Raw genomic sequence first — 24738 nt, 5'->3', positions numbered from 1 at the left:
AGGAGAGGAAAAAAAAAAAAAAAGCAAAAAGAGTAGAACTTCAAAAAATATATTGTTTTTCTGTTCTGAAGTCTCACATCACAAAAGCAACGTTTCCTGCCTACCTCAACATACTTCTTGCAACATGTTCTCTGCAGAAACCTTCAAAAGGAGAGTATGTTTTTTTCTGATGAAGTTGTGTACCAGGATTGCCTTTGTATTTTTGCAATAGTCTGAACGCAGGGGGGATGAATCTTTAGAAGCATTGTTCAGTCCTGAAGTTTTGTTTGTGAGATATGGCAAGAATAACCACAACAAAAACCGAGGAGATCCAGTGTGCCACGGTCCCAAACTCCTGGGAAAGTCAGTGCAATTTTAGTGGGCATGGTGGTGAGGAGTTGAAGGTTGGACCAAATGATCTTACTAGGTTTTTCTAACCTTGGCGATTCTATCACTCTATGATATTATAGTAGGAAAAATGATCTTTTCAGTATTTTTCCTTACGTGACAGGTAAGGCCTGTTGGTTATGCTACATGCAGTGTCTGATGACAAACCAAGGAGCTGCTTTGGTGACCTGCTGTGCAAGGACGGCTGTCTGCAGGGAAAAAGCATAAAGAGTAGGAATAACTGTTTTCAGTGTATATGTTCTTCGTATTGCAGGGAAGTGGTTGAGCATCAGTACACATTTTCATGCGTATGGGAAGCTGTAAAAGTTTAGTGTAGCTAGCATGTGAAGGAGCAAGGTAACCTCTGTCACTGCATAGGATCCTGTGAAAAGTGAGTGAATGAGACAAAAAAAACCCCAAAACTCTATCCAGGATTTTTTAATGTATATGTATATCTTCTCTCCTTTGGTGTTAGCACAGAGCATTACTGGCAGTCTGTCACTGGAGTTTAAATAGGATGTGAGTGCTGTTTGATTGCTTGAGTGAAAACATTTTGCCTTTTTTTTTTTTTTTTTTTTTGGCAGCTACAAAAAAGCTTGGAGCCAAAAACCTTAAAGGTTTGCACAGTGTTCAACCATTTTATTTGTGTATCTGTGTGTGTGTGTTTTTCCCCCTCTTCCTCTGGTCTGTTTATGTGAAATATTGGCAGAAAGGAGTAAATACAGAGAAATGTACATATATTCTTTTTATTAATTCTTGGCAGACTGTGTACAGTATAGAGCAATTTTGAGGTGAACTTAGACAAACGCATACATATGAACTGTGTCCCAGTAAATCTTGAAACTCCAGTTCTAGTTTTGTAAGAGCACATTAACTCTCTGTGTGTCTTTGTTTTTCCTTGCTTAGTCCCTTTCCCTGCCATTGCAGTGTTTTTTCCTTTCTTTAGTTAGGATCTGTCTGCAGGGAATTTGTGCCTTCATGTTGCTGCCATTCCCTGCCACCTTCTCTGTTTTAGCAATTTCTATAATCACCATATCTTTCCCGGTATATTATCTATGGGAAGATATTACTTCTGGACTCACAGTAAAATTGCCACAGTGCAAAAATTGCCAGTTGTGAAAAGTGCTCAAACAGCACCGATTGCTTGCTCTGCTCAAGGTGAGAAGTTTCTTTTTGTTTAAGGCCCTGGGTGCAGAGCTTCTCTTGCACACATGAGAGTGATGGCTGCACGTCCCCATAAGGAGAGAGGGAACATCGGTGACCTACATGGCAGGAAGAAACTCCATCATGGGGAACAGCAGATAAGAACAGCAAATTGCAATTGCATCCTAATGCCCCTCTGTTCTGCTGCTGTGATTAAAAAACACAAATCCAACTTCTAACTTCAGTAGCCTGCTCAGTTGTCTTTGACTTTCAGGCATTATTAACATGAAGCAATTAATGATGTGTCCCAGATTTAGAAAGTGGGTTTAGTAGGATTTCCATAGTATTCTTTCTCTTCCTTCCAGCATGAAACCAAGTCTCACAAGGCTGGGAGAGAGCCTCAAAGCAGGAGGCAGTGCTAGCAGTGAGCAATAGTGTTTTGAATTGTAGGGCATTTGGAGGTTAGTATGATGTGATTACCCACACTGGGAAGGTTCCTCTGAGCAGTGCTTCTCCAGGCCCGGCACTGCTCATCAGGAGCTCTTTAGCATGGAGGGACTGAAGTTTGGTTCCCTTCTGTCAGACAAAGAGTTACGTGTGCCTTATAGACAGACTAACCTTTGGTATGCAGTGTTTGGGATTTATAGTCCATACCCTGCAGAACTGAGTGCTCATGGCAGCTTCACTGAGTTCACTTGGGATGCTGCCACTTCTGCTAACTTCAGTGAAAAAGGTGCTCAGAGCTGCTGGTGGCTAAAAGAAATAAAATCAAATGTTCCTTTTTCCTTCCCCGGTGAAATCATAGAACATGGAACTCTGATTTCAAACTCCTTGAACTCTTCTTTGCTGCTTTTTTTATTTATTTTTTCTTGATGTACAGACATCTCCCTTCTAAAAATAGGAAATCTCATTGTGTGGGAGGTGTATTTAAACTGTATTCTTTAGAATATAAATATTATTATTACTTAAACTAACCCTGCTGTAGAGAAGTTCACAAACAGCCACTTGGGCTGGCTGGAGGCTGCCTGCTGTCTATGCAAAGAGTGAGATGCTTTCAAGTAGCCTTTCTGGGGACACTGTTCCAACAGGACATAGGACTGTAGCTGGGAGCTTTCTTTACAAGGCTGTGTGACGGACACTTCGATGCCTGTGAGCTACAATGGCCTTCCAGGACTGTGCCTCGCAGGTTCAAGTCATTGCAATGTTAAGTTAACAATCAGTTTTTAAATACCTCTGTAACTTTATTTTGTGATGTAGTTTGCAGTCATATGCTACTTTGAGTGGGATGGAGCTTAAACTGAATCTAAAGTGAGGAATATCACTCAAAACAGACTGACAGAGCTAATTATTTTATTAAAAAATACAGCTGTGCTTGCCTTTTTAATAACCTTAACAGATGAAGGAGCATATGCGTGGAGAGGCCCTTAGCTAGAACTTGTATTGCCATAAGACTGTAGCCTTTGATGTGTTATTTCTACTTTATCAAATGACTTGGTACTGCTGCTCAGTTTATTTAATGCCTAGTTTGCCAGCACTTGATTATGTAGTCAATAGTTAATAAATAGGTGGTAAAATTAAGTTTAGAGCTGAGAAAATGTCTGACAAGGAGATGAGATATAAGTAACAGGGCTCTGTGCAATGCTTTTTGGTTTCGCCTTGCTCAGCTGACTATTTTGGGTATTTCATGCCAAATTTGAATCACTGAACACTTGATGTCTTACTGGGTGTACTGGGACTGGGGTCATTTAAGGTGACCATCCCCTCCTCTATTTCACATTGGATGGAACAACTGAATGTACCTGAGTCAAAGTGCCTACCCACATCACTCTGCTGCTGTGGTGAGTATTCGCATGTGATGAGAGAGTCATCAACAGGAGACCAAGAAAGAGAGGCTGGGCTATCACAGGGATTTGGGCTTGCTTTTGGGGATGTGGGTTTAGGCTGTGAAGCAGAATACGGCTTGAATCATAGGACTGCAGGGTGAGAGAGGCACGGTATTACTTATCTTTCTCAAATGTGGTTTCCATCCCCATTTATCCTCAAAATAAATAAATAAATAAATAAAAAGGCCAGGGGTGGATGGAGCTGTTCATCAAACACAGGTCGACATCACAGATGAGCTGAAACCACATCTTTCAGATCACTTTGCTAGCCTCCAAAAATAGAAGAAACCTGCCTGGCATCAGTAACTGTGCAAGTGTCTAAGTTACAGTATAGTAGTTTGACTAATGTATGTGTGCACACCTCCCCTACAAGCAGTAAAACGTTAGCAGTGAATCTGCTTTGCTGTAAGGTATGTTTTGGTTAACTGCTGGCACAGCTGGGGCTGAAATGGTAGACCGAATTGAGCTCAGAAATCACAACTTATAGTTTGAACTATGGTAGACTCTCTTAAACAGTGGTTCTCCTATGAGGATGTAAGATGGAAAAGATCAATGAGTCCCGCTTGCTTTTTTCCCTTTGGAAGCATTTCTGTAGAACACAGTCCCCCACTATTCAGTGAACTTATTCAATGAATTGCTTTAAATAAAACAAAACACAGGCCTGGGCTGCTGCACTAAACTTGGAATGAATGAGGTATTTCCATAGTCTGAAAAACTTTGGCTGCTTCTCAAACCCTACATCTTGTATTTGCCTTTGCGGTATCTTTTTCCAGATAAGGTCAGGACCTGAAAGCTAAACTGTGCTTGCAGGAGTTGAGTGAGGTATGTTAAACTGCCTGGTTTGATGAAATCTCTTGAGATGCAACTTTCTCACCAGATTTTGAGGCTTTCTGACATCTGCCAGTCCTGGGAAAGCTGGTGTTAGCCTTGCTTGTGGTACACTGTCAGCTGTGATTTTCGAAGCTAATAAATAATGCTTTAAAATGGATCATGGATACTACATAAGAGACATAAAGAACTGCAGGGTTGGTCAAAGGCCTCGGCCCCTGAGGGTTTCAGTATGACTCCCAAACCATAAAACTGGGCTAATGAGATTAGAAACACGTAATGCAGATCCAGTGGCCCTGAATAACATTTTTTTTCTGTCCTCTGTTCATGTCTTGCATGGACTGGTATCATATGGGAAGTGGGGAACTAACTGACTGTCCAGAAGTCAGCCCTTGTAATTGGGGGACACTTCCAAAAGCAGTGTGGGTACTGCTTTGTCACCTGAATAGCAATCTCTGCCTGGGATGAGGAGAAGAAATTCACATCTGTAGAGGCAAAACATGGTCAACAAGCACTTCAGCTCCCTTAGGAACATGGCACTACTTTGAACTCAATACTGCACACCCAAATGCCCACAGAAAGAAATGCATGAGATGCTTCACTGCATGTAAATTTGGGCAGTGGAGGGGAGGAGGTGGAAATGTCATGTTACTGTGTACTTTGCTTTCACTCTTCTCCTCCTTAAATGATATTCCATGCCCTATTAAAAATCTTGTCAGAGGGGTACCCAAGTCTGCTCTCCTAATGCACGAATTCTTCCACTGCTGCAGCAGCTGTGTCTGAAATAGCAGTGATAATGCCTGATGCATGTGTGCAGGGCACAGGGAAGGGCTAACTATTACTAATACTTGGTACTTTAGCCTTCATTTCCAATTGCATCCCAGATCTCTGAACTGAAGACAAGCATTTGCCCTGTAGATGCAAGGGAACAGATATCCTGATGGGACATTGATGAGGAATTTTGCCCTCAAGAAGTTTTGGGAGCTGGTTGAGATTTCTTCTTTAAGCAGTGCTGGAGATTTTATATAGTAGAATGTATGCTTTTCCTTTCTGTGGGGCTAGAGCAAATGCAACTTCAACTTTGGGAAAAAATCTATGAGAGCAATTGAGTTTCCCTGATGCATCTATCCAAGTAATTGATGTGACACCTTGCACTAATGGATAAATGGATTGTCTTTGTAATTCTGCAAAGAGAATGTGTCACATATTGAATAGTGACATTGATATTCTTATCAGATGTAAGAGTTAACACTTCTTTTGGATAAATGGAGTAGTTTGACCTCTGAGAGCTATTATCTGCCAGGTTTGCAGGTAACTTGTCACAACATCTTTCTGCATTGTATTTGTTTTGAAAGTTTCGCTGTAACCATATAGGCTGGAGAATTGCCTGTCTTATGTGAAATCCAAGGTAGATACCAAGAATTATGCATCATTTAAAAGTGAGCTTCATTTAAAAGTGGCTGAGACATTGTTGCACCATCTGTATAGTTCAGTAACTGCAACATACATATAAAAGGGTCCTGATGCTCTGTAGGGCAGTCATGTTTGTTAGTGTATGGAGATGGGGGAAAAATCCTGCTGTACTATGCTTAACGTCCAAAAGGATGAGCTAGATAAAGTGCAAGAGGAAGGGGGGGTCAGGCACAGGCAGTAAGACTCTCAAACTCCATTTTACTGAGCCATGTTGCCTTTCTTGTATCTATTGTTCCTAAATTAAAGAATATCTACTGTTAGCAGTTGTGGTCTCCTCCTAATAATCACTGTTACAAATGTTGCTGAGGTCTTGCAGGGTATTTATTGCTCTGCTGGGAAACACCGAGGAGAATTAGAAAGCCACTGTGGAAAGGAGTGATAAGAAAAGTTCTAAATATAGTCTGCATTTGAGGGGGGAAAAAATGGAAACTCAAAAGTGGCACACTATTACTGCTAATCTTGGCTTCTGTTTAAACAAGAAAATACACACTGAAGAACTTCAGAAAAAAAATCTGGTTCTGGGACAATGACCCTGTGCTGGAAGGTGTGGGCTCCTTTTCGTGTTTGATTGTGAATTAACTTCAGAACAATGGCTTCAGCTGGTTGAGCCTTGTATAGCTTTTCCTAGTCAGGACATTGGCCAGGAAAATGTAATTGATGATAATCTGAATCTTTTCTGTTGGAGGTGTTCCAGGATAAGAACTTTGGCCCATCCTCAAAAACAGAATTTCTGATGCTTCCCAGAGAAAGAGGAGAAGCCAGAGAGTGGCTTCTCACCAACCCATCTTCTCACCAACCCATCACCAATCATTGTATTTTTCTCTTTCAGTAAACATGTAGTGTAGGAGGATGGGTCCAGTGTTACTAGCTTGTAGAGTATGCCACACACTGTGACATTATACTTATTCTTTTAATGGACTTTCAGGCTCTAATTGCAAAAACCCAAATCATGTATATGCATGTATAATAGAAAAATACATAAATATCCAGTAAGGGAGTAAACAGAGTGGGACAAGTGCTAGTCTGTATGGGAAACTGCTGCTGCTACTTGGGACAAGCCATTTGGGCATAGTATCTTGTCCATCTTCTGCTTAAGCCATTCCACTTCATAAATTTAAGGCAGATTCTCAAATAGCTCTGGAATGGGGAAAAACATTTTATTTGATATCGTAGTGGATTATGAAAATATTCTCATCCTACCAATAGGCAGTAGGAGGCAGGAGGCAGTCGTTGGAATATAGAGCCCTTGTATTCTATTTTAAGCAAGCTATCACTCAGTAAAAAGATACCTTTTTTTTTTCTTTTTTTTTTACTGTGAAGACACATCCCAGCTTTTGTATCAGCTTACGAGGAATAAGCTAAAGATCTGTGGCACTTCTAAAAACAAAAAGGTAGAGTATAACCTGTTTGTCCCGCCCCTTGGCTTTTCAGCACAGTTGATTCTATATGTGCAAGGTTGCCTGTGCGCTATTGTTAAGTACATAATAGCTGTCTTATGTTAACTCATTATCCTGTAAAGTGCTATGAAATACCATGGTTGTGAAGGTTGCTACATAAAACCAGCTTCCAATCTAGTCAAGTATGGTCAGGTAGTCAGATAGGCTGCTGTAGTACAGCTGCACGATCTTCAGTCCAGTGGTTTTATGGCTACAAACATCCCTTAGACTTGTTTGCACGTGCCAGAAATTGTAAATGCCCTTATAGGCGCTTTTCATGCTATCTCCTCTTGTTCCCCCTCCCTCCCCTTTGTCCTTGTATTTTGGGGCATTGAAATTTTAGATGGTTCCTGCTCTAAATGCTCAGCTTTCTCCACATGGGTGCATGTCACTTCTCAATGAGAGTCAGTTATAATGCAATTTATTTTGTAAAGTACATTGGCTATTGGCCACTGGGTAACCAAAGGTGAAAGGGAACAAATGAAAAGCAGATTAGAAAGCATGTTGTGGACTGGGGGGAAGGGAAGCACGAATGTGAGGGAAAGTGAATGGGGACTGTTCAGAGAAGCAAAAACTGAAAAAAATAAGGCATGCATATGTAGCTCAAAGGACTTCATTACAGCTAATTTAAGAAGATAACAAAGGAATGATGTCAGCATGGTCCAAATGGTGGAGAAGTACAATGGGAAGAACAGTGGGAGGAAGAACAAGCAAGAGTCATAAAATGGACAAATGTCTTCAAGTCTCTAGAGAATGAGTATGTTTTAGTGCCTTTTCCCCTCCTCCTTTCCTGTTCTCCAGGAAATGTCTGACTAATAAGAGGAGCAAAAGGGTTGGCAAGTTTAATAATGCCCTCAAGGTGATGAAATGTTGGTGCTTGACAGAACAAAAACTTGGCCATCCAGTTCTCTAGCTTTGCTTAACCGTGATTCACTCTTTCTTTTTAGTGTCATAGCAAATCTGGTGACCCAGATAGTGTATTCAGCCTATATGAGATAAGATACCATAAATTCACTATTAGGAATGTAATTAGACTGAGTGCTCAGAAGACAGAAAGGGTCCCTTCCCCACCCCCACCTCTATTTTCCCTTGGGGATTTTGACTGCAGAAACGTAAATACTGCAGCTGGGCTTCTGCAGATTATTCTTTAGAGTCCATTTAGGATGGTGAAGATTAAAGCATGCATGTTTGTAGCACTAATCAAAAGACTGGGCAGCTTTCAGTAAGAGTGAGCTGTGGAGTGATGGTACCAAGGAATGGGACTGACAATTAGCTTGCACACGAGGATGAAATCCATTAAGACTCTTACTAGCTCTTAAACACTTTTGCCATCTTGTCTGAGGCTTTACTTCAAACCATACTACCAGTTTAATGTGGTTTTTTCCCCCATCTCAAAAAGGCCCCATTCCTTGGCATGCATAGCCTTAAGTATACACATGCAAATTTAGCACATAGGCAGAAGAGAGAAAGGTTTCTAAATGGACCCGTGAATACATGGTACAGTGTCTGGTGGTCTTTGTCTTTTCCCAGGCTTTCCAAACTGGGACCTGGATCTCTGATGCTTGGGGGTCTCTGATGCTTGTTTTCCCTCCCTGTGAAACCCTGGGCACAAGGCGGGGGAGAGAAGCTGCATGGTCTGTGTCTGGCCCAGAAACCCTGCATAGGCACAGCCCATGGCCAAAATGCTGAGCTTTGGAGGTTGGAGAAGTGTACAGAGCCTCACACTTACATCCTGCAATTTTGGCCGCTCTTTGTGTCGGTGGGGCTGTTGTTTTGAGGACCAAAATGGGCTATGATGATTGAGCAAAGGCATTGATAACCTTTGATTAAACCCTAACTTAGTAAACAGCAGCTTGACCAAAGTCAGGGATGGGCTTTTCACTGGTCTAGAGTGGCATGCCACCTCTGATTTCAGTGGTGGAATGCTGATTTAAAGCAGCTGGAGTTTCCAGCCCTTGATGTGTATGTTCAGAGGGCCAATGATTCAGCTGGTAGGTAGAAGCCTCCTTGCATCATTGGACCTTGTTGATGTCACCAGTATCCTATTTGAGAGCGCTTAGTAGCGGATAGATGTTGGAAAGATTGTGGATTACTTTGTTAAGCAAGCGTGGCTTGTAAGTAATGTGGAGCTGACCCTTCATGACACTTACATGACCCAGAAATAAAGCAGCAGGCAGGAGAGCCCTGCAATAAATGAACAATGTTTTGATATTTTCTAATAGTAAAACCTATGAGTTAACCTTTGCAAAGTATGGTTAAACTTAATTTATTTTTAAATGTGCAATGTTTTCAGTATGTTTGTTTGCACTGTAACCTAATTTTCCACTTCCTTTCCCTTGTCATACAGTTTTTAGGCCAGGAATACAGTAATGAATAGAGAGAAGAATGTCAGTTTAGACCGTAAAAAGCCTCTGTGAAAAAGCCTGGTAGAATTAAATAGGGAACGATTGTCTGTCTGTAGGATTTCAAAGCCCATGTCTCCTCTGGTTTAAAGCCACAGGATTGCTAATAAAGAGTCATTTTATATATGTGGCCTACTGCGCTCTGTGGCTGAGTGTAGCTTGAATAATACCACTCTTTTTTCCCTTTTTTCTTGCGTGAAGGTGTTTGTGTGCATCCCAATCTGGCTGATTCAGGCAGCAGGACTGCTGCGCTATTGTATTGTGGGCAGCCTGGCCCCAGCCTTTCAGTGTGCAAATGGGTTTTCTTCCTCACTGTCTTCGTGGTCAGTAGTCCTTGTGGTGCAAAAGCTGGGCCCAAAAGAAGGTAATGGATTGTGTTACCTTCAGAGTAGGAGCAGACGTTGAATGGCCAGCTGGATCAGCAGCAGAACTTGGCACGGGACCCCTTTCTTTCTCATGGGTTGAACCAGCCACTGGGTCTGCTCTCAGATAACCTCTCAGTCAATTTGAAACTCATACCCAGAGCCTGAGGCTAGCATTGTCTGTACACTTCTCAGGTTTATTGCTTTACTGTCTTCTGTAAGGTCTGTATGATTGATTACCAAAGCATAAACCTTGGAGGGTGACCGTTATCCCTGATGTTAGAGTGGAACCAGCCCAGCTGAGCTGAGTGGAATTGCAGCAAATAGAGCAGGGCCCTTTACCAGCAGTGCATGAGGAAGCGTTGCTGGAGATGGATCGGGGTCAGCACACTGTGATATGTTAATTTGCCAATAATCATTGTAAGTAATAGCTTTACTGATTCATGAGTTCCATAAATTGATTAGTCTCTCTGTTAATGAAGAGCTCTAATGCACTACATATGCAGTAGATCATTCCTTTACTTTATGACTTGATCTGGGCCAGGAAACTTGAGCTCACTGGTCTGTGCTGGTAGTTACCATTCATATTTTCCTGTGTGCAACTGCACCTATGCAAACATGTGGCATTGTACACATCTCCTGGTTTCTTCACAGAATTAGCTGAGTACATCTTTGAGCTTCCTAACACACCACAGTGCAGTCAGCCTGCTTCTTGTTAGACTATCTTCACCAAGAGCTGGACTGCCTTTGCACTGAGCTATGGAAACTCATGCAAGATGAAGGCTTGGTTAAGTGGTAACTGCCACTTGGAAGAAGGTCCCATGAGCAGCAAGTGCCAAAACAATCTCTTACAAATCACTTCCAGTGAAGTAGTGTTGCACAAGCTGCATGAGTTTGAGCTGGAATTGAGAGTGATATGGGCTGCTCTTCCACATGGGTGAAATAAGAACTGTTGCTGGTGGGTGGAGTGAAATAGAGTCTGCAGGAGTGAGTTGAAGCCATGCAGGTTCTGTTACATAGAGGAGCAACCACCCTTCCCTCTAACATGTGAATTGCTTCAAATGTGTTAAACTGAAGGATGCTATAGGATGTCTGAACAGTGGCAGGGCCCTTTTAAAAATGCCTTTAGCTCCAGTGTGAACAGGGTTACTTTCTTTTTTCAAATGGACTCTGCTTCAGTTATCTGTGCCTTTTGTCCCTTTGAGATGTGGTTGCCATAATAAACTCTACATGGGGCTATACGTTGAGCCCACTCAGAAACTGAAGCTAATGCAGAATGCAGTGACCCGCTTATTAAGTAGTGCTTCATGCTGGGAACACATCACATTAATGTGCCAGGATCTGCACAAGCTGCCAATACGTTTTTGGATGTTGGTGTTAACCTATAAAGCTATAAATGGTTTGGTACCTCGCCACTTAGGTCAGGAGAGTAGGCACAGTGCCTTTATTAATTATACAAGCCTCCAGCTGAGAATGAATCTGCTTAGGCTTCTGGAAACGGTTCACACTGGGCATGTTCAGAGGCTTAATGCAGGCATTAACATACCCTTACACTGAATCATTTAATTTGCATAGTAACTCTGATGCTGGTAGTGATACCTTCCCTTGCACCTACCTTTGATGTTGCTGCTGCTGCTGCCTCTGAAGCTCTTTGTAGAGCTGGCAATCTGTGCTCTGGGCCTGGGAGTGAAGGGTAGCGTTACCCATCCACTAGATCAGAAGAAAGGCCTGGTGTGGGCAGAGCAGAAAGCTCATAAACTGGGACACGTCAGTGTTTGCAGAACTAGCGAGCAGGAAAATAGATTGTGCTTAGTCAGGGGTACTTTCTGAATATTTTTGAGTCTGGGGAAAAAGCTGCAAATTTGAGGTTGGTTTTAGATTTTAATCAGTGGCTCATGGTTTACAAAATGCCCTTCTTTTCCATAGTAGAACAAGCAACCCACGAGATTGAGCCATTACGTCTGCAAGCAGATCTGTAGCTACTTCCTGCAGCTGTCTGTGGTGTTTCTCATTGGTAATTACGGTAATATTTATGTCTGTTTGCATTTTTATATGTCCTTTGTCAAGCTGATTAGAGGAGGCACAAAGCTGCCCTTTCATTAAAAAAAAAAAAAAGAAAAGAAAAAGAAAAAGCCTAATTAGGAAGGTTGCTGACGTCAACTAAATTGTGTTTCACCTTGTATCAAAATTTTAATAAACAGAGATGTTCAGTACACTGCTCTAACATACATGCTCCTCTCCCACTGCTTGCCGCACTCTTTGTACAATGGAGCTTTTTCCTTTTTAATGCAAAGCAATTCTGAGTGAATCAAGGGGAAATGATATTTCATATTCAAGCCTTTTGTTTTTTTTTTCCCCTAAGCAGACCTTAAAAAAAAAAAAAAGAAATCAGTTGTGTAGTATCCAATCATTTTGACTGTACTTTTTGATTCCGCCGTTGTACATATCAGAGCCTTAAATCTAACACTTTTGTTTGCAGTACTGCAAATGTGAGGTGTGATTTACATTTGTTTTTCTTGCAAATCAGGAAGAACATAAAACACAGGCAGCTTTCCTCTCACACGCCTCCAAGTCAATATAAAGTCAGGCTGGAAAAGCGTGAGAAGCAAGGAATGGGTGGGGACAGGAGGTTTTGGAGGCACAAAAGATATCTTGACAGCCAACAGGCTGAATGACTCTTGTGACTGTCTGTATTTTGCTCAGATACTTATGACAACAGGTTATACTCTCCTGACTTCTGGTTTCTCTCTTAGAAATCCATATTCAGGTATAGATAAATTTAAAAGTCTGTCCCTGCAAATTGCATCTAGGATCATGCCAAGTCCCTGCTCTTGATTTTGGGCTGTTTTAGTGACTTGCTTGGTGTTTTACAGGGAGCTGTAATTTGGGTGGTTTTTATAGATGCCAGCAACATCCAAGGGGCATTCAAAGCTGCTCAGCTGGGATGTCTTGGCAGGGCTATGGGGCCACCAGGAACAGGAGCCAGATGTTGGCTGCATCCAGACATCGGCGCTCAATGTGACCCTGCTGCCTGCCTACCTGGCAGTGCAGCCCTATAAACCTTTGGGTCTTTGGGGTCCTGGCTGGGAATTGATCCCTTTTCATTTGTTTTGTGCCTCTCTCCATTTTCATGCTTGTTGCTTGTGGCAGCATCTTCAGAAGGGCTGAGAAGCTGGAGCAGCAGTCCTCTCTGCCTTTGGTACCTCTGTCGTCTTGCACCCTTGTGGGGACTTGCTCCATCATGTGCTAAAACGATAGTGACAAAATGATGCTGATGGCCCAGAAGTGCTGCTGGGATTCGATAGTGTGGAGGAAGCAGCAGCACTCTATCACCATCCCTAGCTTCCTGCATTGTGTGGCTGATACTAATTGTCCAAACTTTCTGAGGCAATCAGGCCCATTTGATATGAAACCCCTATGAGCTTGTCTAATTGGCTTCTTCCCCTCCCTCCTTCTCAGAGATTTCTGCTGCTGCTGCTTTACTATGGTGCTGGGACATGCTCCCCTGTAGAATTGGAGAGCAAAATCTTCTAGGGGGACTTCATGGGGTTTCTGGCTGTGAACACCAGGTCTGAACAGACTTGCAACTTCAAGCACTTGTGCCAGGAATTTGGTTGCTTTGATCAATTAAATTCCTTGGCTGTGAAAGAATACTAATAAAGGTTGGGAAGGCTGTGCTCTGAGGCTCTGTCTGTGGAAAAGTGTATCTTCCCATTGCGCCTGAATAGCACCAGCAAGCCCTCCTCTGCCTCTTTTATGGATTTAATTCTCTTTGGGAAGCTAATCTCACCCCTGCTGCCCCAGCACAAAACCCAAAGTGGCAATCTTGTGAAGCACAGAAAAGCAATTGCATGAGACCTAGTTTTCTATGATAATACCCAGGGAAAAAGTGACTTGCACCACTGCTCTTAAGAATGCAAACATGCTCCCACACAAGTGTGGGATAAACAGCACAACTTGTACCTTTCAGCAAAACAGAAACGTGCTGGGGCTGAGTGCCTCTCCTGGGGAATTGTTGGCTTGCCAGCAAGCACAGCTTTGGTGGCACCAAATGCCTTGATAACACAGGGACTTCTTTGTGGGGGAACAGTGAATGCTATGAAGGGGCAGAATGAGTGGGAAAGGAAGCAGGAGGTTCATGGAAATTGGTGGTTCCATCCAAGCCTCATCATTGGTGATGGGGCTGTACAGTGAGTTGAGGACGTATCTGGTGCAAAGACAAATATGTCTTTATCCGATGGCAAACAAGGCTGCCTGATCTTGGCCCCATCACTGTGCAGTTCTCCTGCCGTGTCCCCTGTTTAGAGGACAACACTGGTTCCTTTCCTCTTTCCCTCTTCTAGTAGGGTCAGTTTTCTGTGCTCTGGGCTCTCTACAAGGCTGTTGTAGGATCAGACGAGCCTTGGTGAGGAGGAGCTGATGGAGGAGAAGCAGATCAGGTGGAGGGGGGAGGGAGAGGACTGTGGGACTGCCTGGCTCTTCAGCAGCTCCTTCTGAGATGGATGTAGATGGTGGTACTGCATCCCATATTGTGTCTGGGCAATGCAAGCCTTTCCAGCAGCCCCACATGTGGGAGGTGGCCAAGGTGATGGAGTCCGGAGGTGATAGGAATTGCTCCTGAGCCAACACTCATCTCCCTTTCCCTTTCTCTGCAGTGGAGTAGGCTCCTTACCCTAGGTAGCTTCACATCGTTTCTGTGTGCTGGCTGCCAGTTATTTCAATTTAGCTTGATCGATTAAATCACCTGTCTTGGTACTGTTTGTCTGGAGATCAAATTTGGAAAGACAGCAGCTGGAGGAAAATTAGAGCAGGCAAACGTGTGTAAAAATGTTTCCCTCTGACTGCTTTCATTGCAGGCAGCTCTCGACTAAATGATGAGGCTTAGGGCTACGAGTATCTCAGTTGTTTCAACTGTAGTAAACCGAAACCAAGGTCAAGTCATAGCTGGTTTGTGTCCTTTTCCCTTCTAATCTTCTAGATTTCGTTATGGTTATTCTATTTGAGTGCCTGCCACTTGCTATTTCAAGCTTGCTGTGGTACGACTGCTTTGCACCCCTGTCTGCCAGCTAAAATGTTTCCTCCCTGCCAGTGAACGTGATTACATAATTTTAGATACACCAAGGCCTGAAATTATTGGATTTTTTTCCCATGTACAAACAAAGGCATTTAAGCAGCTTATTTTTAACTTCCCCTCCTGCCTGTGAACTCCGCTAAAGAGAAATTAATTTTTCATGATGGACGTAGAGTGGGAGGGAGAGGAGAGAAATAAAAGGAAAATGTTCGAGTCTGAGGGCAGAGGAAAAATCAGCATGCTGAGTTCCAGAGTGATGGTGTTATGTTGTTCCACCTGTTTCTTTAATTACTAGGAGCTGCTGAGTCTTATCAGCTGCCTCCAAAGCCTCTGGAGGACAGGAAGTGCCGGTGCCATCTGAGTCCTACTCGTGCCAAGGCTGCATGGAGTCAGGTTGCCTCCAAGGACCACTCATCCACAGGCGTGAGGGTCATCGGAGCTCCAGACTCGCTTTGAAGATCAGAAGTAACCTGTGTGGTCTCTTTTCAACTGCAAAACCCTTTTTCTGAATCATCGCTTTAGGAGTGGAGGTTACTGAATTCATGGCAATGTCTTGGCTTCCTGACGTCTAGTAAATAGGCGTACTAAATACCACATTATATAGGGATTAATTTACTTGCAGCTTCCCCTCTGCTGTTGGGAATCCTATACTTTGTCTCCCATGATGCTTGCTACTGGTTAGCCTGACAAGGTTAGACCCTAAAAAACTCTGAAAGATAAAATCAGCTTGCTGAAAGGACTCTCTTGCATGTACTCACATTTAAATACAAATCAGAAATGCTTTTTGTCTGCAGGGAGTCCAGAACAGAGGGCACTGAGACTCGGGGTTTGGAGGTGCAACTCAGAGCCTCTAAAACAAAATAGAATTAAAAGGGTTTAGGTTTTGGATTCCTGCTATAGTCCGACTTGTCTGCGTTAACACACAGGATGCGTAATGATGGCCCTCAAAGGCCTCTCTGCATTCACACTTAGAATCTTGATGATGTATTAGCGCAGGCTTTTACCAGTGTTTTATTTCATGCTTCCTTCACCACAGACATTTGCTTCTTGCAGAAAGCCAGCTGGGGTGTGTCTTTACTAATCTCTAGCTTGGGACCATTGATCCTTCCACAACCTCTTCCCTTTTTGATGTGCCCTCTGTTTTCTCTTATTTACAGCAACAGCCCTTCTTGGCATTCTCTTGTTCGTCCTCTCCCTCCTCTCAATTTCTCAGGACAAGCTGAAAATGAGATTTAATGGGCCTCCCACTGTTGTGGCTCTTTTGAGATTACTGGGATCAGATGTTCTTCTCTTGAGAACCAGATCAAAGAAAATGAGAGAGGGTAAAGACCAGAACGCTCAGGAAGGCGACAGAAAGTGAGGATAAGGCAGGAGAAAAGTGGTTCTTAGCATGTAATACGGCAACACAGGGCATTTTTGGCTTTGCTGGCTCCTTGCCAGCATTTTGCAGACGTGTCTGTGCCACTACAATGTGAAAAGCTTGATAATTTCCTTACAAAGCCTTTCAGCGAGCCCAGGGCTACCTGAATGTCTGTAGTTTTATCACAATTGTCTTGTCCTTATAGCCATAAACAAGCCCCTGGTTTTAATGTGGGATTTTTTGGCTGACCTAACCATCCCCTTGTTCCCAGAAATCCTCTCCATATTAATTGCATTTCACTGCTGGGGACACCTGTTAGCAAGGACACAGCTGAACAGGCTCTTAATACTTCCAAATCTCTGATAATACTCCAGTTAAACCTCCCTCTTTCTCTCTCTCTCTCTCTTTTTCTTTTTCTTTTTCTTTTTCTTTTTCTTTTTCTTTTTCTTTTTCTTTTTCTTTTTCTTTTTCTTTTTCTTTTTCTTTTTCTTTTTCTTTTTCTTTTTCTTTTTCTTTTTCTTTTTCTTTTTCTTCTTCTTCTTCTTTTTCTTCTTCTTCTTCTTTTTCTTCTTCTTTTTCTTCTTCTTTTTCTTCTTCTTCTTCTTTTTCTTCTTCTTTTTCTTCTTCTTTTTCTTCTTCTTCTTCTTCTTCTTCTTCTTCTTCTTCTTTTTCTTCTTCTTTTTCTTCTTCTTTTTCTTCTTCTTCTTCTTTTTTTCTTCCTTTTCTTTTTCTTTTTTTCTTCTTTTTCTTCTTCTTCTTCTTTTCTTTTTCTTTTTCTTTTTCTTTTTCTTTTTCTTTTTCTTTTTCTTTTTCTTTTTTTCTTTTTTCTTTTTTCTTTTTCTTTTTCTTTTTTTCTTTTTTCTTTTTTCTTTTTTCTTTTTTCTTTTTTCTTTTTTCTTTTTTCTTTTTTCTTTTTTCTTTTTTCTTTTTTCTTTTTCTTCTTTTCTTTTCTTCTTTTTTCTTTTTCTTCTTTTCTTTTCTTCTTTTTTTTTTCTTTTTCTTTTCCTTTTCCTTTTTCTTCCTCTTTTTCAATGAGAGCAACTGGTTGGGCTTTCTCCTTAGCTGCAGACTGAAGCTAAGCTGCCTCGTGTGGGATGACTTTGCAGCAAAGTAGTTGATGGAGTTTGAAGACTGTTCACTGTCCTCCCCCTCTCTCCCTTTTCTGAATTGATGGAGAAGTGTCACCCAGGAATTAGGATTCAAAGGCCTGATTTAAATTCCTCGTGACACTGTAGCTTCTTTGTGACCTCAGGCATGCTGTGTCCTTGCACCCATGCTATAACTGGGTCTCCAGGATGTGCAACAGGAGATGGGGAAGTGCACAGTACTGCCATGATGTGGATTTTGTGCAGCTCTGTGTTCCCCAGATGCTCATCCCACTGCATGCACTAATGGGGTGCAAGGGGTAGGGAGGAGAAGCTCAGCTCTGTGGGAGGTGTGCTGGGAGCAGATGGGCAGATGCTGAGCAGCCGGCTGCAGGGGCAATGGGGGCGAGGGCTCAAGGAACTGCAGAAAACCCCTTGCAGCAGGGGAGCGTTCTGTTTTTGCTGGTAAAAATAATTGACATGGTGCATGTGGTTTTCTTGTTGCTCATGAAGCTCAAAGAAAACAAGTACAGTGTGGCAAGGGCATGCTTGTTTTAAGTGCTGCATTTAATCCCCTTATAAATGCACAGGAAATCCCACAAAATTCTAAGTGTCTGAAGAACGTGATAAGTTCTCCATGCTGTTTAGTTCTACAGTGTTTATTCCTTTTCTTCTCTGCTTTCTTACCATCACCAGAAAGGGGTGGGAAGCTTCTGTCGCAGCTGTCCTTTAAGGAAAAAGATGCTATTTCAGTGTAACCAACTCTGAGCACATGGTGTGACCCAAAAAATGAGCAATATCTTCAATTTCTGAGTTATCCAGCTCTTGTGAGTCTTAGCACTACCTTTAGCTTACTCTGAAGACTGAATGGCTTCTGTAGAAACCCGCGAGAAAAGTGATTCAAAAAACATCTTTTCAGAAAATTACTTCATCATATATGAGATTTCTTTTTAAAACTAACTACATGGGAGTTCTTGGCAATGATGGCCTCAACATCTGATGGTCTAACTAGCATGAAATAGAGCTGCTGCTTTCATTTATATACATTATGCTATCTGGTTCCTCACTTGTGGTTTGGGAAAAGCATGAATTTTCACGTTTGTCTCAGGGGACTTCTTTGGCTTCTTTCACTTTACCTTTTATTTTCCTCCCTGTTAGGTAGAAATACAGAATGGTTATTAAAAGGCTTATGGTATTTTGCTGTAAGAGGCAAGAGAACATGCAGCATCGTAATTTTTATTGGTACTATCATAGGTCCTTAATTTCTTTTCAAGAAAGTATAATAATAGTGGAGCTTTAGGTGCAAGATTATAACTGAAACACAGTTTAGCTGGCACAACTAAATACACATTTTTCTTGGTCTCGTATCAGTCAGGCAAATCATAGTGAATTCAGAAATACCTTTGCATGTGCGTGGTTATCAAGAACTGTTTGACCCACGTATCATTGCGGGAGTGTGATCTCAGGGTTTAAGTCAATGCCAAAGGGCCTGGAGCTTTGGAGCCTCCCAGTCGTGGTGGCAGAAGGGATTGTACTGGTTGGAAAATGGTTTTTTGTACACAGCAGAGCTGCCTATCAACTAGCTTCAGCCAAGACCAGTAACTTCAACCTTCCCCAGCCCTAGTCAGGGAGAGCAGAGATGGTAAGGCTGCTCACACATACCTGTCCTGGCCTCAGGCACCCACAGCCAAGTTACTGCAGGCAGCAGGCTGCAAGAGAAACCACAGCATGAGCAGGAGGCAAAAAGAGATGCATTGAGAAAAGAGTGAAGGAGGGATAACACCAAGAGCCCTGAGTGTAGAGGCTGGGGGACAAGCCTGAGGCCCTGTGGTCACCAGTGGCAGAGACAGGCATGGAAGCAACCTCCAGCTGCAGCTCCCGGCTGCTGCCCTGGCTCCCTCCCAGCCCTTTCCCTATGCCTGCAAATCAGGGCAAAGGTTTTCTGTAGCCACCGCCTCTGTCTGTGTTTTCTATTCTATTCAGGGCTGTTTTCTAGTTAAAGATACCCAGCTGACTGTTTTTAAATGCAGGTACACAAGCTTTTCCTTCCTCCCTCTTCTAATAATTAAGTACCTAAACCATGCTATGAGCTATTTGTTTTTATTCTGTGATATTTTTAAATCAAAGATAGTTTCTGAGGGAGGCAAGCAACCAAAAATATTTATAGGTTATAATCCTGCCTGCTAGGCTCATTTAATTTAATTAGCTGTAATGTGGGAGTTCAACTCTTGACATCATGGTAGAAATAGGTTTGCTATTTTATATGCATTTAAATATATATATATCTTCTCACTTTTCTTTCTTTTCATAGTAAATATAATATTTATGTTGCTCTTATGCTGAGATTTCATTCTCTAAGTGCTAAATAACCATCCCCCACCTTCTTTTTCTGGTTGGGATTTATAATACACCCCAGAGGAAAAAAAAATAGGTGCTGACTGTGCTGTGAACAGTGCCCCTTCGTTATAAAGCAGCCCTTGCAAACTTTTGGAAAATGGACCTACTGTGATAATAAATCTTCTCCCTTGACATATAGCACTGAATGTGGCTCTGACCACATAAACTGCTCTCCCCATGATTCTCTGGCTGTTCACAATGCCAACCATTTATAAGCCAGTTGGCTTCACATTAATTAATTCCCAAGTCATTCACAAATAGCAACAATCACCTCAAAGTGCAGGCCTAGGAAAGGGCTGGCATTTTTGAAAGGAAGATCTGTATATAAAAATTTACCATACTCACAATAGGGAACAAAAACAGCCCTTGAAACAACAATGGCTTTCTGCTACAGGGCTCGAGGTCGTGCCTTCTTTTGGGTCAGCCTGTGGTGGTTTGTTTACGGTGGGTGCTAATTTCTAATGTTTGCCTGCTTCCAGGAAGGACATGAGCTGGACGTCACAACCCATGGACACCTGGGAAGGTGAGGCTGAGAAATGCTGTATGTTCAGAGAGCAGATTCAGGCAAGGAATCCCAGCAATGGATTGCCTCTTTGAATGCAGAGGAAGGATTTGATTTTGGGAGAGTGCCTGACAGGTTACCTGTTATTTCTCAACTGGACCTGGTGGACCTTCTCACCTGATTTCCCATGGAGCATATGCTGATCCGTCTGCTCACCACTGGCTACTTTTTCTGCCATCTCCTCTTGCCCATGCTAAACCCCATGTAGCCTGCCCTCATTTCTGCTTCAGCTCCCCTTTCCTGTGCCCAGCACAGTGCTGAGTTTTTCTACCTGTACTTGAAGGCTTTTCTCACATGATGTTCTTGCGGGGTGTTCCTCTTAGGCTGATTGAGCTGCCACTCAGCTCTTTGCCATCTCTACATCAGCCCTTTCGAGATCTTCTTGTGTTTTATGTGGTAGGTGTTTTGCATTGTCTGGAATGTAAATGTGTAAGGATGCTAAACCTTTCACTGGAAGTCAACCTGGAGAATGAAACCTTACCATGTTGGAGAAAGGTTCTTTTTTTTTTTTTTCATGAGTGTGAACTTTGAGAATTGATTTGTACACATGGATATTCACACCCCTCCCTGCCAAAGCTGCAGTAAGAAAGCATGAAAGTTACAGAGCTGAGCTGCCAGTGTGACTTCAATTCTGTTGCCTTTTAGAGGTGCATTATAAGGCAAGCTTTAAGGACACGTTTACAAATTAGCTTCACAGGATGATGTCTCATGCTGTCCATGGGATTGACAACCTTCATTCAATAAGCAGCTATTCAATGATTTTTCTTCATCATTTTCTGATGGTGAAGGGAGGAGCTGATACCTTAATTCTAACATCCTACTCAGATACTGCACTGAAGAATGAGTTATTAATTTCCTCATAGGGTTTTTGCTATAATTCAGCGTGACAGTATTCTGAATACTTCAGAAATATTAATGGGTTTATTTTCATAGTGGAGCTGTGAGATGGAAAAGCATCACTTTCACGTTGTAAGTGGGAGCAGCAGCAAAAGGTCCATAATCAAGGTCAAAGTGAATACAGGTCTTAGATGTCTATTCAGAAGCATCTATGACTTTTTATTTCCCAGACTACTTTCTCTTTATCAGCTTACTCCCATGTCTGCATTTTATTCCTTCCTTTGACTCCTACTTCTGTTGCCATTACTTAGTAAATGGTTCTGTCAAGTTCAGGTGAGGTACTTGCAGCTCTGCATTGGTGAAGTCCTAAAAACCACAAAGATTGAAACCCACAAAGTCCCATAGAGGCAGTTGTAACTCCCTAGACTGGTTTTCAGCTGCTCTCCTTTCTCCTTCTGCAGTCTCCAGTGTCAGGATTCACTTTTGCAGCAGGCAAAACAGGAGCAATTCAAGGAGCAGTCACATCCACTGGTCAGTCTTGATTCATGCTCAGTGCATCCAAGCTGGTTCATCCAAAGTGCATCCAAATTAGAGACATCCTGCTCTGCCTAATAAAGTCCCAGTTGAGTCCATTTATCCTGATATAGTGTTAAAGATCCTCGGTAGCTTTGATCCACTGCTCTTTGTGCATATTGTTCACCTCCTCCTTCCCTTTTCCACGTCTGGCTTGACTCTATCTCCTGACTAGCCATTTGACATGATGGCAATTTCAAAAAGTGGTGGTCCTGCTACCATAGGTTATGATATTGATATTCAACTCTATTGGCACTTTGGGACCTACAGCCTACTAATATTTGAATAATTTATGGAGTAAAGTTAAGGTTTTCTGCCTGTTATGTGAGTTGTTTAGACACGCAGCATCTGAGGTTATCACAGTAATGGTATTTCTGCTGGATTCAGCAGAGATTGTGCCATAAACATAAAATGTATTCTGAAAATCTGTCTGCATTCTGCTTCCAGTGAAACTATTCAGGGCCAAATTTTCAAACATCAGCTTCTGTTTGCATCAACACAATGAGCCCATGCAAAATACAAATATGTGCACGTTAGAATCATAGAATAGAGTCATAGAACAGCTTAGGTTGGAAGGCATCTCAAGGATCGTCAAGTTCCAACCAGCAGGGTTGCTAGCCACTAGATCAAGTACTGGATCAGATTGCCCAGGGCCCTATTCCAACCTGGCCTTAAATACTTCCAAGTATGTGGCATCCACAGCCTCACTGGGCAGCCCATTACAGCACCTCACCACTCTCTCAGTGAAAAACGTCTTCCTGACATCAAGTCTAAGTCTCCCTTTCTTTAGTTTAAAACCATTTCCCCTCATTCTGTCACTATCTATCTGTGTAAAAAGTTAATTTCCCTCATGTTTGTAAACTCCCTTTAAATACTGGAAGGCCAGAGTGAGGTTTCCCCACAGCCTTCTCTTTTCCGGGCTGAATAAGCCCAATTCCTCCAGCCTGTCTTCACAGCAGAAGTGCTCCAGCCCTTGGATCATCTTCATGGCCCACCTCTGGAACCTCTCCAAAAGCTCTACATCTTTCCTGTGCTGGGATCCCCAGATCTGGATGCAGTACTCCCACTGGGGCCTCACAAGGGCAGAATAGATGAGGACAATCCTCTCCCTGCTGACCACCCCTCTTCTGATGGAACCCAGGATACCATTGCCTTTCTGGGTTGCAGGTGCACTGCTGGCTCACGTTAAGATTTTCATCTACCAGGACCACCCCAGGTTCTCCTGTGCAGGGCTACTCTCAAGTAGTTCTTCTCCCAGTTTGTATAAATATATGGGATTACCCCAACCCAAGTGCGAAGCCTTACACTTTGCTTTGTTGAACCTCATTATGTTCCCAAGGGCCCATCTTTTGGGTTTATCAAGGTCCCTCTGAATAGCATCCCTTCCTTCTGCCATATCGTCTGTGCCTCTCAGCTTGGTGTCATCAGCAGATTTGCTGAGGGTGCACTCAGTCCCATCGTCAATGTCATTGATAAAGATGTTAAAGAGTGCCGGACCCAAGACAGACCCCTGGAGGACACCATTTGTTACCGGCCTCCGCCTGAACATAGAGCCATTGACCACAGTCTTTTGGCTACAACCTCCCAGCCAATTCTTATCTACTAAATAGTCACCTATAATACCTTCAATAATGTATCTCTCCAATTTAGAGGTAAGAATGTGGTGGGGGACCATGTCAAAGGCCTTGCAGAAGACCAGGTAGATGACATCAGTTGCCTTTCCTTTGTCCACCAATGCCATCACTCATTAGGTTCTTTTACAAGTGGGCAATGCTTCTTCTTGTTGAAATGTGACATTTTGAGAACAGATGTTGGAAAATACTTGCACGTGTTTTGTGGGAGCAACAGTGACATCTATCTTGCTGGAAACACAGCTCCCATTTTTACTTTTCTTTGCTAGATAGGCTGTTTATCTTGTTTCCTTTGGTGCTGGAACTCTCATGCTTCTTTCTGTGTCTGGAAGGTCTGTCCACCTTCTGCATGCCAATCACACTTCTGTTTCAAATCTCTCCTTTGAACTTCTCCTAATACATTTTATGCTGATCTTACTCCTGTTTTCTCTCTAAATCTCATGTCTGAATTGCCTCAGAGTGAGTTTTAAGTGTGTGTATTTATTCACGTGCATTTGTGTAAGCTGTCTAGGTTGGTGCCCCCCTCCATTTTGAAGAAAAAAAAATATTTTATATAGTTACTGAATTAATTCATGCCTTCATCACAACAACACAAAGCCCTTTGTGTGAATATTCTGATTTCGCTTATAAAGGTGAGCTCATTAAAAATGTTGAGATTAAATAGTTTCCCTATGCCAAAGCTAGAAGGTAGCAAACCCATGGGAAGAACACAAGTCTGGTAGTGACCAGACTAGCAGCTTAAGTGCTGAGTAATGTAGTATTTGCACCACTGTGCCTTTTTTTTCTCCAGAAAGAAAAAAAGAAAAAAGAAAAACTGTAAATCAGTTTGGAAGGTATGGTTTATTTTGGCTTCCTGACACTACAAATGTTATTTCTGAAATAGCAATGGTTTAATTGCTCAAGCTTCTCAGCTGCACAGGCAACACTGAGCGTTTCCATGTAAAGGCTGAAGAACTTGAGCTGACACGGGCCAGGGTGGGGAGTGCCTGAGGAAGGTGTGGACAGCCAAGGCAAGGGGAAAGCTATTCATTTTGCAGGCTTGAATATTGACATAGTCAGTCACTTGCTTTGCTAAGCCACTCATTAGTCCCATTCGTAGTAGGTGTGACTACTGAAGCAGTTGTCTGCATATGTAGCTTTTTTCCCTCACATGCTATCGTTGTTTAATCTCCGTGTGGCCTTTCATTTCTGTGACTTAAGTTTATGAGCATTTTATTTTCCATTTTCTTCAACTTTTTCAAGCACATAACATGAAATAGCAGATATTTTCAGGCCTGTATTTGTAAAATTATCTCCTGTCATCATAATTTACTGCTCATAATGATTTTT

The 24738-nt window shown here is 42.4% G+C and overlaps 1 long non-coding RNA gene across 1 annotated transcript in view; it reads left to right on the top strand.

Moving 5' to 3' along the window:
- Positions 1 to 24738, top strand: part of LOC101751892 — a 70190-nt gene that overhangs the window by 33657 nt on the left and 11795 nt on the right. The window contains exon 2 of the long non-coding RNA XR_001463355.4: positions 20286 to 20329. This is a non-coding gene — a long non-coding RNA (uncharacterized LOC101751892). The remainder of the gene's footprint in view (positions 1 to 20285; positions 20330 to 24738) is intronic.

The sequence above is a fragment of the Gallus gallus genome, chromosome 2 (genome assembly GCF_016699485.2).
Source record: "Gallus gallus isolate bGalGal1 chromosome 2, bGalGal1.mat.broiler.GRCg7b, whole genome shotgun sequence".
Lineage (NCBI taxonomy): Eukaryota > Metazoa > Chordata > Aves > Galliformes > Phasianidae > Gallus > Gallus gallus.
Note: the sequence above shows the minus strand (reverse complement) of the source record. Positions and strands in the feature narration are given on the sequence as shown.